Here is a 13,471-nt window from a genome sequence, read left to right on the forward strand (position 1 = left end):
CCTCAAGATAAATTTCAAAATTATTTAAGACATCACAATATCCTGATTTTTTGGGAGGAGAGGAATATTAAAGAAAAAAGCTTAGGATGGCTATTTGCTTTTCCGAGCCTAAGTGCTATCATTTCATTTGCTTTTCCAGAGTGAAAAATGATTAAGGCATTGGGGATTTTTTTTTTTCCCCCCCTAATGATTTTGGGATGAATTGCAGCCTTCATTTTCACTCGCTCCTGATGTGAGCCTTAAGACTGTCTACCATCTTCCATAATTCAAGGAACCATCAAATTACACGGCGTCCATCCGTCAGTCTCCATATCCTCATTGACATTGCCATGGTGTCCAGAACCTGAGTAGAGAACCAGATTCAGAGCTGGCGGGAGAGAAGAGAAAATGGTGATAGTGGGTGCAGCTTCTACCTAGGGATATATATTTGCAGCCTCCACGTGAAGTCCAAATGGCTGATAAAAATGGCTTAAGAAAGGGTTGGCTGGCTGGGGGGGGGGGGGCTCGGTGTCTGGAAGTTGAAGTCCACAAGTCTTAAAACTTGCCAAGATTGGACACATGGTTTAAGAGATTAAAAAATACACTGCATTTGATACAGTGGCTGTGTGCCCTCCCTCTGCAAGGAAAGCAGCCCCTCCCAGCTTCTTTCTACCAGTTTGTGTCAATGGACAATCACTTGGGTTAAAGCTCTTGACGTCAGGGGAGTTATTTATCAAGCCATAAACTGGTTTCTCACCTGCATTTTTTCATTTTTTGGAGGTTGTCGCCTTTCGCTTCTGCTCTGTGCGTTGCAGCTTCAAAACGATCTTGCGCTCGTGGCCACCAGGATTTGGACGATTTGTATGGTCCTCAGCCTCTTTCTTAGATCGGCCTTTGCGTGAAGAGCCACCTTAGGATACCCCAGAACATTTAATTACTTAGAGCCATTGACATGTGCTCTTGTTTAAATCCAGGAATAGATAATAGATAGTTTACTAGATGTTGTTGAACTCCAGCCTCTCTCCCTGTCTATTAAGCAAAGGAGGAGGAGCAAGAAAAGCCACAGGATGTCAAAAAAAAAGTGAAGATGGCAGCCATCACCACATGATCAAAACTCAAGCTACTTTTTACATGCATTGCATACTTTATTCCCTTTGCAATCAGCAACCACTTGAAAAAAATACCTTCCCTTTTCACATTGACTTAGCAAAAAATAAGAAATTTTGTGAAATTTTGGTTCATAAACTTCAGACTGTGTGAAAAAGTGTTCTGTGGCTCTGTAGAAAAACTTGGCTCTATATCTAACAAAATCAGATTTTAAGAGGGTTATTTTTAGGGTGTGTGGTTGCCAAACTCTACAAGCTAATGCTAATTTGAGGATAATGTTTTAGGAAGGATGATAATAGCTTTGAAAGTTTCCACTAAAATGAGTTGTAAGGACTTGTTTTTGGCCATATGTAGGCCTGTGCCTAGGTGGAAAAACTGGATGGAACGCTGATGTGCACTAGAGTTGATTTTTCTACAGCTTCTTTTAAAATGCAAAAAGCAAATTCAATAAGTTATGACTTTAAAAAAAATGATGGGATGAAAAACAGCCTATTGTTTTTGGTTAGGAATTAGGCCAGTTGGAAGGTTACTGGGTTTTTTTTTCTCAACCACTAGAGCTAAAACATAAATTATGTATTTATTTTTAGCAAAGGCATGTTTGTTAGTCATTGTGGGAATCATGTGCCAAGCACACACAAATGTGTAAGCAGTGCCAGCAGAGTGTCTGTGTCTCTGTGGATATAAGACCAATGTGGGACTTTCAACAGCTTGAAAACTGAGTAATAGAAAATTTGGTTAATTAACACAATGTCTGGATTTACATAACATACTAACCAAATCCAAGAATCTGGGGAGTCTTGGTTTACAAATTTTGTGAAGCCAGGGTTTATTTAGCAAACTATACAATTGTCAGATCGTAAAGCCAAGGTACGGCTAGCCCACAAGCTTTCAGAAATAGTTTATTATGGATTATGCGAGTACTTTCAACCCCCTCCTTGGTGTATTGTAGAGCCGCAAGTATTTTTCATTTAGATTAGTATGTATTAAAGCTCTTTTGCAGAGATTCCCGTTTCTGTGTTATGGGAGTGATGTTCCTTACAATACACGCACGAAGGTGAAATCAGACATCTAATCGGAAAGACAAATTCCAGATTAATAGGTAATTTCACGTTAATGCAGTTTGCAAAACAAGCAATCTCGAGCGTGGGAGCGATTACAATCTAACCACAGGCATGCGATGCAAGCCACGATGATGTAATGGCACACCTGACGTCACCTATCTCTCCTTGCCACGCCCCACGGGTGCCTCTCCAAAATTAAGCGATGCCACATCCCACCTCCTAACGCCCAAGCTGCTCTTTTTTTTTTCTGTGCCCTTTTCTTGATTTGATAGTCCCTTAAAACCTCTGATTTTTAATCTAGCCTACTTTAATTCACCACCACCACCACCACCCCCCAAATCTGGCAGCTTTACCAGCGCACCTACCGCTGTATCTGTCGGTCAAGCTATAGAAATCGTACTGGTCAAAATATTCCACCTCGAAAGCGGTCGGGCGCAGCTTCTCGGCTTGGACGAAAGAGGTGGACATGATGACCCGTCCCTTGGTCCCAGATGGCAGAGAAAGAAAAAAAAAGCAGGGCAATGCGACGCCTTGCAGCAGCAAGAACAAGTCTTCCAAGGTTGTTTGTTTGTGGGGGAGACTGCATTTCGGTCTATATATCTCTTTTTCCTAGAACGCCCACAATTGCATCAGTTTTTCCCACCCCTTAAAGCTGCAGGCAAGAAAACAGCTCAGCTGATGTAATGGCCGATAAACAGATGCCAAGCCAATACCGTAATGGAGTTTAACTTCAGACCATTGTCCTGAACCTGGCCGCTGAGGGGAAAAAAAGCACATTCTTAGCATATGTTTTTAGGGTTTCATTAAGACCTTGCTTGAGAATAACAACAATCGGAAGATTCTTCTGTAAGGCCTCTACAAGTAATGCTAACAATTAGATAACACCTTAGTTTCCGATTCTGAGTGGCTGTGAGCTATGTGGATTTGTCCTGCAAATAAATGAAAGCAATCCTCCATGTGCTGCTGTGTTTAGGCGTGTATGTAATCTATTTACATCCTTTGGGTGTTACTGCCTTTGGTGAAAATTGAAATTGCTCATCACTGTTTCAATATGTATTCACCATTCCTTCGTATGGGCTACTCACTTGTTAAGGGGAAGGAGCTAGGGATGAGGACCCAGATTGTTGGGGGCAATGTAAATATATATATACATTGCTTACTGGTGTACACCGCTTAGAGAGTGCTTGCACTTAAAGCGGTATATAAGTCTCATAAATAAAATAAATAAATATGAGATGGGCTTCCAGAGGGTAGCTTTGTTAGAAACAAAGATCAATTTAAAATTTGTAGCACCTTGAGCAAAATTATTCTATTTCGTGTTTCATTTTCAAAAGTACATGTCAAAAATCGGCTATGAACCATAAAAGTCTTTTGCTTAAACTTTATTTGCTAACAAAAACTTATTAAGTTACCTTATATGGGCTGAGAAGCATACACTGGATTATTCTTCTGGGCTTGGAGTGTTGGGTTTTAAGCCTATTAAATTCTTATTGATTGCAGTACTGCTGCAAAATGGTGTTAGTAACATATACTATATATGCATTTTGCATTTTATGTAAGCTTTCAAACCAGGCAGAAAGTTCATGAACTACAATTCTCATCTTCCTACCACTGGAGTGCTGAATGGAAATGGTGGTGCTTTCAATCCAAGTCATCCAAAGAAACAGCTGGAAGAAAAGCTGTCAAAAAATTGGATTTTAAATCTTCTGAAATATAAAAACTTTCAACAGAGATACCCCAGCACTACCACCATAGAACCAAATTCCTTGGCACAGCAACATCCTTGAGTTGTCTTCTTTTTATTGTGATACTCCTGTCACTAGGAGTGTCTGCCCCATTTGGACTTTGCAGTCCCCCTGGACAGGGCCCCCTTGTCTACTACTTTTTTTTTTTTTACATTTTCCATTGGCCATTAAGATATTTGCCCTGGTCTGGACTATGTCCAAGACAAACAAATAAAATCACAAGGACAGGCTGAGTCAATGTTATTACTGAGCTCCAAGGTGACTTACTCTGAGTTCCTCTCTCTCTACAAACACTGTCTTTTCTCACCCACCTCCACCAGGAACAGTTCAGCAATTTTAAAAAATTCGTTACTGCTTTCTCTAACCTAAGTATTAATTTGGACACATCGAATCTGGGTCGTTTTGAGTAGTCCCATCAAAAGATAATTTATGAGGTCTTAGCTTCTGAATTAAATAGAAATCTAGAGTCTAGGGGCACAGGTATTTTGTTCCCAGTGCAAGACAATCAAGATGCATCAATTCCTTTATTACATAACTGAACAAATAAACAGTTTGATCAGGCACAGGGAAAGAAGAAAGGAGAAGCATTTTGAGCAGACTCTATCTGAGAGAATGAAAGGTAACTTCTGACATTCAAACATTCTCCAGTTTGTCTAAAATCTAACCTTGGAGCTGCTGTTGCTCACATAATAGAGAAAAATGGAAAGATGTTAGATGGCAAACCCCCTATTTTCCGGTTGAGAGGGAGTCAAATTAGATATATGAAACAGCACAAGAGCTGCCCCATATGGCTAATTTCAGACAGAGTGGATCCAGCCAACATATGGCCACCTCCACTAAGAGACCAGATAGCAAGGAAAGAAAAGACGAAAGGGGGGGGGGAGGAGAGGAGAGGAGAGAGAAGGTTTACATATGGAAAACAAAAATAGCATTAACATAACATAAAGATCATTTCTCTCCAGTTCATATAATTCTATCGAAAGAAGAAGGAGAGGATCTGCCCTTCCTCAAATTTCTCAAGTGAGCATCTGGGGAAGTCAAACAATTGAAGTTCCACCCCTTTATATGTGTGTCACATATGTATGTAAAAAGCGATTGGACTTCAATTGCAGTTGCAGCCACCATTTTGAATTTTTTGACACCCTGTGGATGCCCATTATATAGCCATGTATGCAACTCTGTATGGAATATGGCTCTATACATAAAACACTGTGGGCATATCCAAAAGTTTTCAGTAGTGTAATTTTAAGAGGTTATTACTACTGGTAAACAACTGGTTGTTTGAAATAGGTGCTAATCATGCAGAGATCTGTTGCTAGATGCTGATCTAAATCAGGGCTTTTCAACCAGTGGTACGGGTATCACTTGTGGTACATTGGCACCTGGCAGGTGGTACGCAACCATCCTAGAAAAGTGGTAGCAGGGGAGGGGAATGAGTTGAACCAGTGGCAGCACCGCACAAGCCTGAGCGAAAGATGGCTGGAGCTGCAGGATTGTGAGGGCTCAGCGGAAGCACCAGGATCAGCACCAGGCTCCAGCACTTGCAGCTGTGTGTAGCTCCTTCGTTCAAGATGTTCCAGAAGGCATTGCAAATCTTTAAAAACAAGCATCTGACACCAAGCTGGTGATTATTGGGCAACCCCAATGCATTAGCTTTATTTTTATTGATAGTCTTCCTGAGAAGGTGGGATTGAAGTGATTGAAGTTTCTATCTGGAGGAGTTTAAGGTATATTTCAGTTAATCCTATTGGTTCCCACCCCCTTGATTGCACGCAGAGTTGCAATTGTTCAGTTGGGCAGCCTTAAAAATTTCATAAATCAATAAAATGGGGGAGGAATATTTTTGTGAGTTGCTTCTTTTATGTCAATAGGACATGGTATGCTGCCCAGGGGCTTCGGAATGGGTGCTATAGAAACGGAAAGGGAAAAGAATGCTTGCTGTTAAGCAGCTGGTTCTGCAGAAGTCAAATGAAAGCTGTCCTAGGACATAGAACATTGAATAATAAGAGTTGGAAGGGACCTTGGAGGTCTTCCGAAGGCAAGCTGTCTCTTCTCTGGGTTAGCTTTGCCAAAGTCTCCAGAAGGACACATCTGGTGAGAACAATCAACCAATGGAACAGTTTGCCTTCAGAAGTTATGGATGCTCCATCACTACAGGCTTTCAAAAAGAGACTGGATAACCATTTGTCTGAAATGATATAGGGCAGTGATGGCGAACCTTTTAGAGACCGAGTGCCCAAACTGCAACCCAAAACCTACTTATTTATCGCTGGATGCCAGATGGGCATGGCCCACTGGGTGGGCGTAGCTGTGATGGTCATGGCAGATTGGGTGGGTGTGGCCAAGGTGGGCGTAGTCACCTCAATGTTGCTTGTGGAGAAGGATGCCTGTGGGGGTGGGCAGGGTTGAGGGAGATCCAGGGGGTCTCTGGCGGGGGGGGCAGTAGGCAGGAGGCTTGTCTTGCAGGTCGAGGCGAGGCAGGGCGGGACTGCCATTGCCATGAGGCAAGGCAAGGGCTGGTGTGGCTGTTGCTTGATACCATCGGCCCCCACATACAGATGCCAGTGAGCGCATGGGGGCCAATGGTGTGCGTCAGCAGTTGAGAGAAACCTCCTCTGAGCTGGATGGCTGGAAAGAGAGCATGCGAAGCCAGGAGGGACGGGACGGGGAGGGAGAGAAACCAGACATGTTGGGATGCATCCAGCCACGTGGGACCTCAGCGAATTAGCAGGCGGCTGGTTGAAGAGGGGCAGTTGCTTTCTCCAGGGCATGGCGTGTGTGCCCACAGAGCAGGCTCTGAGTGCCGCCTCTGGCATGCGTGCCATAGGTTTGCCACCACTGATATAGGGTCCCCTGCTTGAACAAGGGGTTGGACTAAAAGACTTCCAAGGTCCCTTCCAACTCTATTGTTCTATGTTTAAGCTATTCCATTGGTTGATTGCTCTCACCAGATGTGTCCTTTCTGGAAACTTTGGCAAAGCTAGCCCAGAGAAAACATGGCTTCCTTTTGTAGCACTTAACAATGTTAACACTACAAAGAAATCCAAGCTCCATTTTATAATCAGAGCCTGCACGGTATTAATATTGGGATCAGCGATGTTTTGTTTTTTATTGGGCAGCTGAGGTTTTTATCAGAAAACATTAATCACCTTTTTTCATTGTTCCTTCTTTCTTTCCCCTGTTCCGGCTCTTGAGTTCTGCTTTTGTTTCACAAGAAAGTTGTGCTGGTGTATTAGTAGTATACTTACAGTTGGTAATCTACATTTTCTCTTCTCTAAAGAAAGTGAAATTGCATTTTTAAAGTTTCATTTCCTCATCCTTCTTTCTTGCAGCAATTGTTTTGCTTGAGATAGATTGAAAAAGGAGTTTGGGGAAGACTCCATATGACTGATTTTCAATGCAGCATATGTAATAAATGCATATTTTTGTGCATGGTTTTCATAAGCATGTATGCCCATAAACATGTTTTTCATAAACATGTATGAGAAGGGTGCTATTGATTATTAATTTATGTGCTGTCAAGTTGGCATCAACTTTTAATGAAAATGTTCTCCAGGACAATCAAATGTAACCAGGTCCTTCAGGTCTGTAACCCATTCCATCTTGTTACTGGTCATCTCCTTCCTTCCTTCCTTCCTTCCTTCCTTCCTTCCTTCCTTCCATCCATCCATCCATCCATCCATCCATCCATCCATCCATCCCTCCATCCATCTTTCTCAGTATTAGAGCCTTCTCCAGAGAGCTGGGTCTTTGCATAATGTGTCTGAAATAGGATTATTTATATCTTGAGTGGGAATTCTGGAATTCATTTTTCCTGGGATGAATTTGTTTATTTTTCTGGCTGTCCTTGGGATTCTCAGGAATCTTCTCCAACACCAAAGTTCAAATGCATAAATTCTCTTCAAAGTCCAACTTTTGCTTCCATAGGTGGTCACAGGGAAAACCGTTGCCTGCATGATTCTTGAGAATGGCGTAATATACTGTGATTGTATTTGCATTCTTGTGAATGCATATATAAAACATTAAGTCTACATTTTATTTTAATGAAGCAAAGTACAGACTTATGTTGCCTCTAATAAAGCCATAATTAGTGCTAATCACTGTAATTATCTTAAGAAGGTCATCACAACTTAACATCAACATAAAGACTATTTTATTTATTATGTCATAAAATTCATGGAATGCTTCACAAGATGATAGAGATTTCAGGCTTGACAAATGTATTTGATTTGATTTCATTTTATTACAAGTCCAAGATCCACTAATCAGAATTGGTACAAAAGATATGCACAATGTTCAGCTAATTTTATTGTCAAAGCCACAGATTATATTAAGTTATAATGCAGTTTGTTCGATTTCAGTTGAGCCAACCCTTCTGGTTTATAAATCATTTATAAATCACAAGGACTGGATTTATACATTTCCCTGTAATAAACAAATGAACAATCCAGACTATGTGTTAATGTGAATCCTGAGTTAAAGATCAGGGTATCTTCTGAACCTAGGAGTTCATTTTCTGAATTTGAGATGAACTGAATTCATGCAAATATTGTTACACAACTGGAAATCAGAAATAACTGATTATCTACTGCAGTTGCCCCCAACTAGAAACCAGTTCCATAGAGAGAGGTTTTCCGCAGTCTGGAAAGGGCATGATTTCGCGTGCTGCAGATGGGGCTTTGCTTGTTTGTGCGGACCTGTTTCTGGCATGCTGCACACTGGGGTCGGTCCACAGACAGGGGGTTGAAGACCCCTGAGCATTTCACATAAATTTACATAATACGGTTCTGCCTACACCTGTTTACTTCATGAAAATATCTGCAGGAATAAATGCAAGGAAAATGAGTATCATTCTATTTCTAGTAAGATTATATGAATCAATGATAATTATCACAATTAAGGTTTCACCATACTGAACTTTTGGAGGCATGGGTTTATTATGCTTAAGTAGCCAAAAATAATTCATTCAAGCAAAGAATCACAAGAAGATGTATGTATGTATGTATGTATGTATGTATGTATGTATGTATGTATGTGGAATGAAGCTTAGGTGACATTTAAATTCATTTTAGTTTCTGATAGAGGCAGTCAATAGGCTGAAGAAAGGTATAACTAACTATATTGTAAGTCGCTGCCCAGAGTTACTCTGTTGTTTGCTGGGCGGCAAACAAATTTAAACAAACAAATAAATAAATAAAATTGTAAGCATGTAGCAAAGATGGGAGGTACTCTTACCTAAATATATTTTTAAAAGCCCTCCTCTGAATTTATGTTTTCTGTTTATATTTATGTTTCCATCCTCTAGAAAAAATAAACTTAGAAAAATAACCCCAAGTTTATAGCTGCAAAAGTAGGTTGAAAAAGGAAACACATAGGGAGAAAGTGAAAGATGTAGAATTGTTTTTCAAATACCTCATTCCACTTTTCCTTTCACTCCTCCAAGATATTTAAAAAGTTCATAATAAACAGAGAAAAAATATTTCCATGCCTCCATATAATTAAATGAATATAAATTAATTTCCTATTTATATCCTATAAAGTACAGCTTCTACTCTTTGCTGATAAGCTTTCAAACCTGGTATAGATTCGTGTTTAAATACATACAAAAGCAGTTGTAATAACATAACATAACATTGGCTTGCTGCCACAGAATTATATGTCTCTTCTTCTGGAAATTATGCATTTTTGGCTGCTATGCATGATAATTAAAAGAGATCTTTGCACACATACATTTTGGATAGAACTGTTAAAGTGTAATTGTATACAGAATGTGACAATAGTTTTGTATTTCTTTTCTTTTCCTTAATACAGATATCAAGATCCTAGATGTAACCAAGTTATAACTCCTATTGAGGGTCTTCAGTGAAAGTTGAAGCATACGCCTGCAGAGTCACAGTTCCCATGTCATTGCTCTATACTATGTCTATACTATGACATAGCTCTATTTCCTGCTATTTCTTTCATTCACATTACAGGTAGTCCTTGACTTACGACCACAATTGAGCCCACAACAAAATTTATGTTGCTAAGTGAGAAATGTGTTGAGTGAATTTTGCCCCTTTTTATGACTTTTCTTGCCACAGGTGTTAATTGAATCACTGCAGTTGTTAAATTAGCAACACAGTTGTTTAGTGAATCTGACTTCCCCACTGACTTTGCTTGTCAAAAGGTTACAAAAGGGGATCACATGACCCCAAGATATTGCAGCCATCATAAATATGAGTCAGTTACCAAGTGGTTCAATTTTTATCATGTGACCCTGGGGATGCTGCAGTAGTCGTAAGTGTGAAAAATGGTTATGTCACTTTTTTCAGTGCTGGTGTAACTTCAAATGGTCACTAAATGAACTGTTATAAGTCAAGGACTACCTATTATAATTTGTAAGTTAACACAAAAGCACACCAATCAATAATACTTCATGGAAGCACCCATTATAAAAACAGACCTGACAGCATTGTTGATCTTTTAAAGCAGTGTTCCTCAAATCTTTTCTCTTCATCCCAGGTCTCATTCCTGCATACAAACATAGGACAGTAATCGCTATATTTTCTGATGTGGACAAGGCATTATTTGCATTTTGCAAAATACATTTGCTTTTCTGTGCTCCCTCTCCTGGCTATTATTCCCTTGAAATATCCCAGAATCCCCAGGGGACCATATGGCCCTCAGCTGAGAACCACTGATTTGGACAATGTTTAAAAAGAAAGACGGTTTTGCTGCAACAGTTTTTCCAGGTAATCCTCAATTTACAATCAGAATTGGGAATAGAATTTCTCTTGCTAAGCAAAGTGATTGTTAAGTGAATCGTGCCTGATTTTATGATCTTTTTTTGCCATGCTTAATAAGCAAATCACTGCCATTGTTAAGTGAACCACATGGTCCTTAAGCAAATCCAGTTTTCCCTGGTGACTGCTTGTCAGAAGTCGGCTTGGAAGGTTGCAAATGGTGATCATATGATCTTGGGGTGCTGAAACCATTGTAAATATGGTGCATGTCAGTTGCTAATAACTTGAATTTTGATCACATGACCATGGGCATACTGTGACAGTTGTAAGTACCACACGAGGACCAATTGTACGAGCACCATTGCAACTTCAATGGTCACTAAAAGAATAGTTGTAAACCGAGGAACTACCTATAAAAACAGCAGCAAACTACAGTACTTCTGGTGTGAACTCTGTCATCCTGTGACTCTGACGACTACCAGTTTCAGTTCATCCAGTGCTGTAGCACAATAACTTATCTAGCGTCAATACTGCTGGTCTGGTACAGTTTGTTCCTGAACATACTGAATTGAGTAACGGCTGAAATCAACATGATGCACACTATCCTGAATGTGGGGAGGGAAGCATCATACTGGCCAATGACAGGAATTGCCTGCCATGTTAACAGAGCAGACAAAAAGTGCAGTTAATAAAATTATCACTGTAATTTGAGAAGGATTCCTGCATCTGCTTGTCTTTTTTTTTCTTTTTAAATGACACTGTCAAGAACTTTTCCAGCTGTTTAACCAACTCTTCAACAAAAGATAAACATGATTTTGGGCGTCACGCTCTCTCTCAGTTTAACTCACCCACAGTCTAGCCCATCCATTGTTGTTGTGGAGAAAATAGAAGGAGGAAGCTATGCTCACCGCCTTGAGTTATTTGTAAAAATAAGATGGGATGCAAATAAATAGGTAGTCTGCAACTTTATTCTGCATAAATTCTTGTAGACCACAGTCCATTTCATCCAATGCATGGAATATAATCCTGAAGGGCATATGCCAACAATGTTGATTTGTTGGTGTTCCAGCTGTTCCACATTGTGGTTTGACCAGTTATGTATCTCAATTTCTCTTGGTTTTTGTTGCTAGTTTTGTTTTACGATTGCATTAATCCACTGCACTCATTGAGTGCTACAAAAAAGAAAAAAACGATTTCCGTTGGAATTTTTCTTCACTTTTTGCAATTAATGTCCAGCTTTTTTTAGGAGGTATGGAAAAAAAATATTTTGATTTTGCAACTAGCTATTGTAATTCTGTTTTCATATTAATTCCCTACTAGGTTTCATTCTTGCAATTCTGTAACGCTTATTAAGAAATAAAATTAAATGAGTCTTACTTATCTCTAAGTAAAACCCCATAGGAAAAGATATATTCTTTCCCTTGCTACCTTCTCCTTCGGACTTGCTCACGAAGTAACAACTTTTTAGAAAACATTATTGTTCCATGAATCGCGATCATGTCTCAAAAGCTTCAGGGTTTGAAAGTTAAGCTACCGTGTGGTCTGCAGCAAATCCATGCTTGAAAGTAATAATAATAATAATAATAATAATAATAATAATAATAATAATAATGCACAGACTGATTACAAGCAGCGACATGACAAAGTAGCAACAATCGTGCATTGGAAGATCTGCAAAAAATATCATTTGCCTGTAAGCAAAAACTGGTGGGATCATAAAATAGAGAAAGTCATAGAAAATGATAAAATTAAACTGCTCTGGGACTTCAGAATTCAAACAGACAAGCACCTGCAACATAACACCCCAGACTTAACAATTGTCGATAAGAAGACAAAAAAGTCTGGATAGTGGATGTGGCAGTGCCTGGAGATAGCAAAATAGAAGAGAAAGAACTGGAGAAGATAACAAAATACAAAGACCTACAAATAGAAATAGAAAGACTGTGGCAAAAGCAAGCAAGGGTAGTACCAATAGTCATAGGCTCCTTGGGCGCAATCCCAAAACAACTGGAGCACCACTTGAACACCATTGGCATTGACAAATTTGCTATTAGTCAATTGCAAAAGGCGGCCTTATTAGGAACTGCTTCCATCCTGCGACGATACCTGTAATACCATCAAACATCTACATCTGCCTATCCCAGGTCCTGGGTAAGTACTCGATAGGTAGACAAAATGCCAAATCCAGTCTGAACATCTGGCTGACTGTGCGATGATTGATAATAATACAAATTGAGTCAAAATTGAGAAGACAGCAACAGACAGTAAGTATCGCCTATGCAAAGAAGCTGAAGAAACAGTGGACCACTTGGTAAGCTGTTGCCAGAAGATTGCACAGACTGATTACAAGCAGCGGCATGACAAATGGTGCATTGGAAGATCTGCAAAAAATATCATTTGCCTGTAAGCAAAAACTGGTGGGATCATAAAATAGAGAAAGTCATAGAAAATGATAAAATTAAACTGCTCTGGGACTTCAGAATTCAATCAGACAAGCATCTGCAACATAACACCCCAGACTTAACAATTGTCGATAAGAAAGACAAAAAAGTCTGGATAGTGGATGTGGCAGTGCCTGGAGATAGCAAAATAGAAGAGAAAGAACTGGAGAAGATCACAAAATACAAAGACCTACAAATAGAAATAGAAAGACTGTGGCAAAAGCAAGCAAGGGTAGTACCAATAGTCATAGGCTCCTTGGGTGCAATCCCAAAACAACTGGAGCACCACTTGAACACCATTGGCATTGACAAATTCGCTATTAGTCACTTGCAAAAGGCGGCCTTATTAGGAACTGCTTCCATCCTGCGATGATACCTGTAATACCATCAAACATCCACTTCTGCCTATCCCA

General features: G+C 39.8%; 1 long non-coding RNA gene across 1 annotated transcript; it reads right to left on the bottom strand.

Moving 5' to 3' along the window:
• Nucleotides 1-1,103: 1,103 nt before the first annotated feature.
• On the bottom strand, nt 1,104-3,935 carry LOC120309026. Its single transcript, XR_005556983.1, has 3 exons — nt 3,560-3,935; nt 2,513-2,903; nt 1,104-2,154 (listed from the first exon to the last, which is right to left on the bottom strand). It is a non-coding gene; the product is annotated as an uncharacterized LOC120309026 (long non-coding RNA).
• Between the last annotated feature and the right edge of the window lie 9,536 nt (nt 3,936-13,471).

This window comes from Crotalus tigris, unplaced genomic scaffold (genome assembly GCF_016545835.1).
Source record: "Crotalus tigris isolate CLP2741 ecotype Arizona unplaced genomic scaffold, ASM1654583v1 scf7180000017977.1317863, whole genome shotgun sequence".
Classification (NCBI taxonomy): domain Eukaryota; kingdom Metazoa; phylum Chordata; class Lepidosauria; order Squamata; family Viperidae; genus Crotalus; species Crotalus tigris.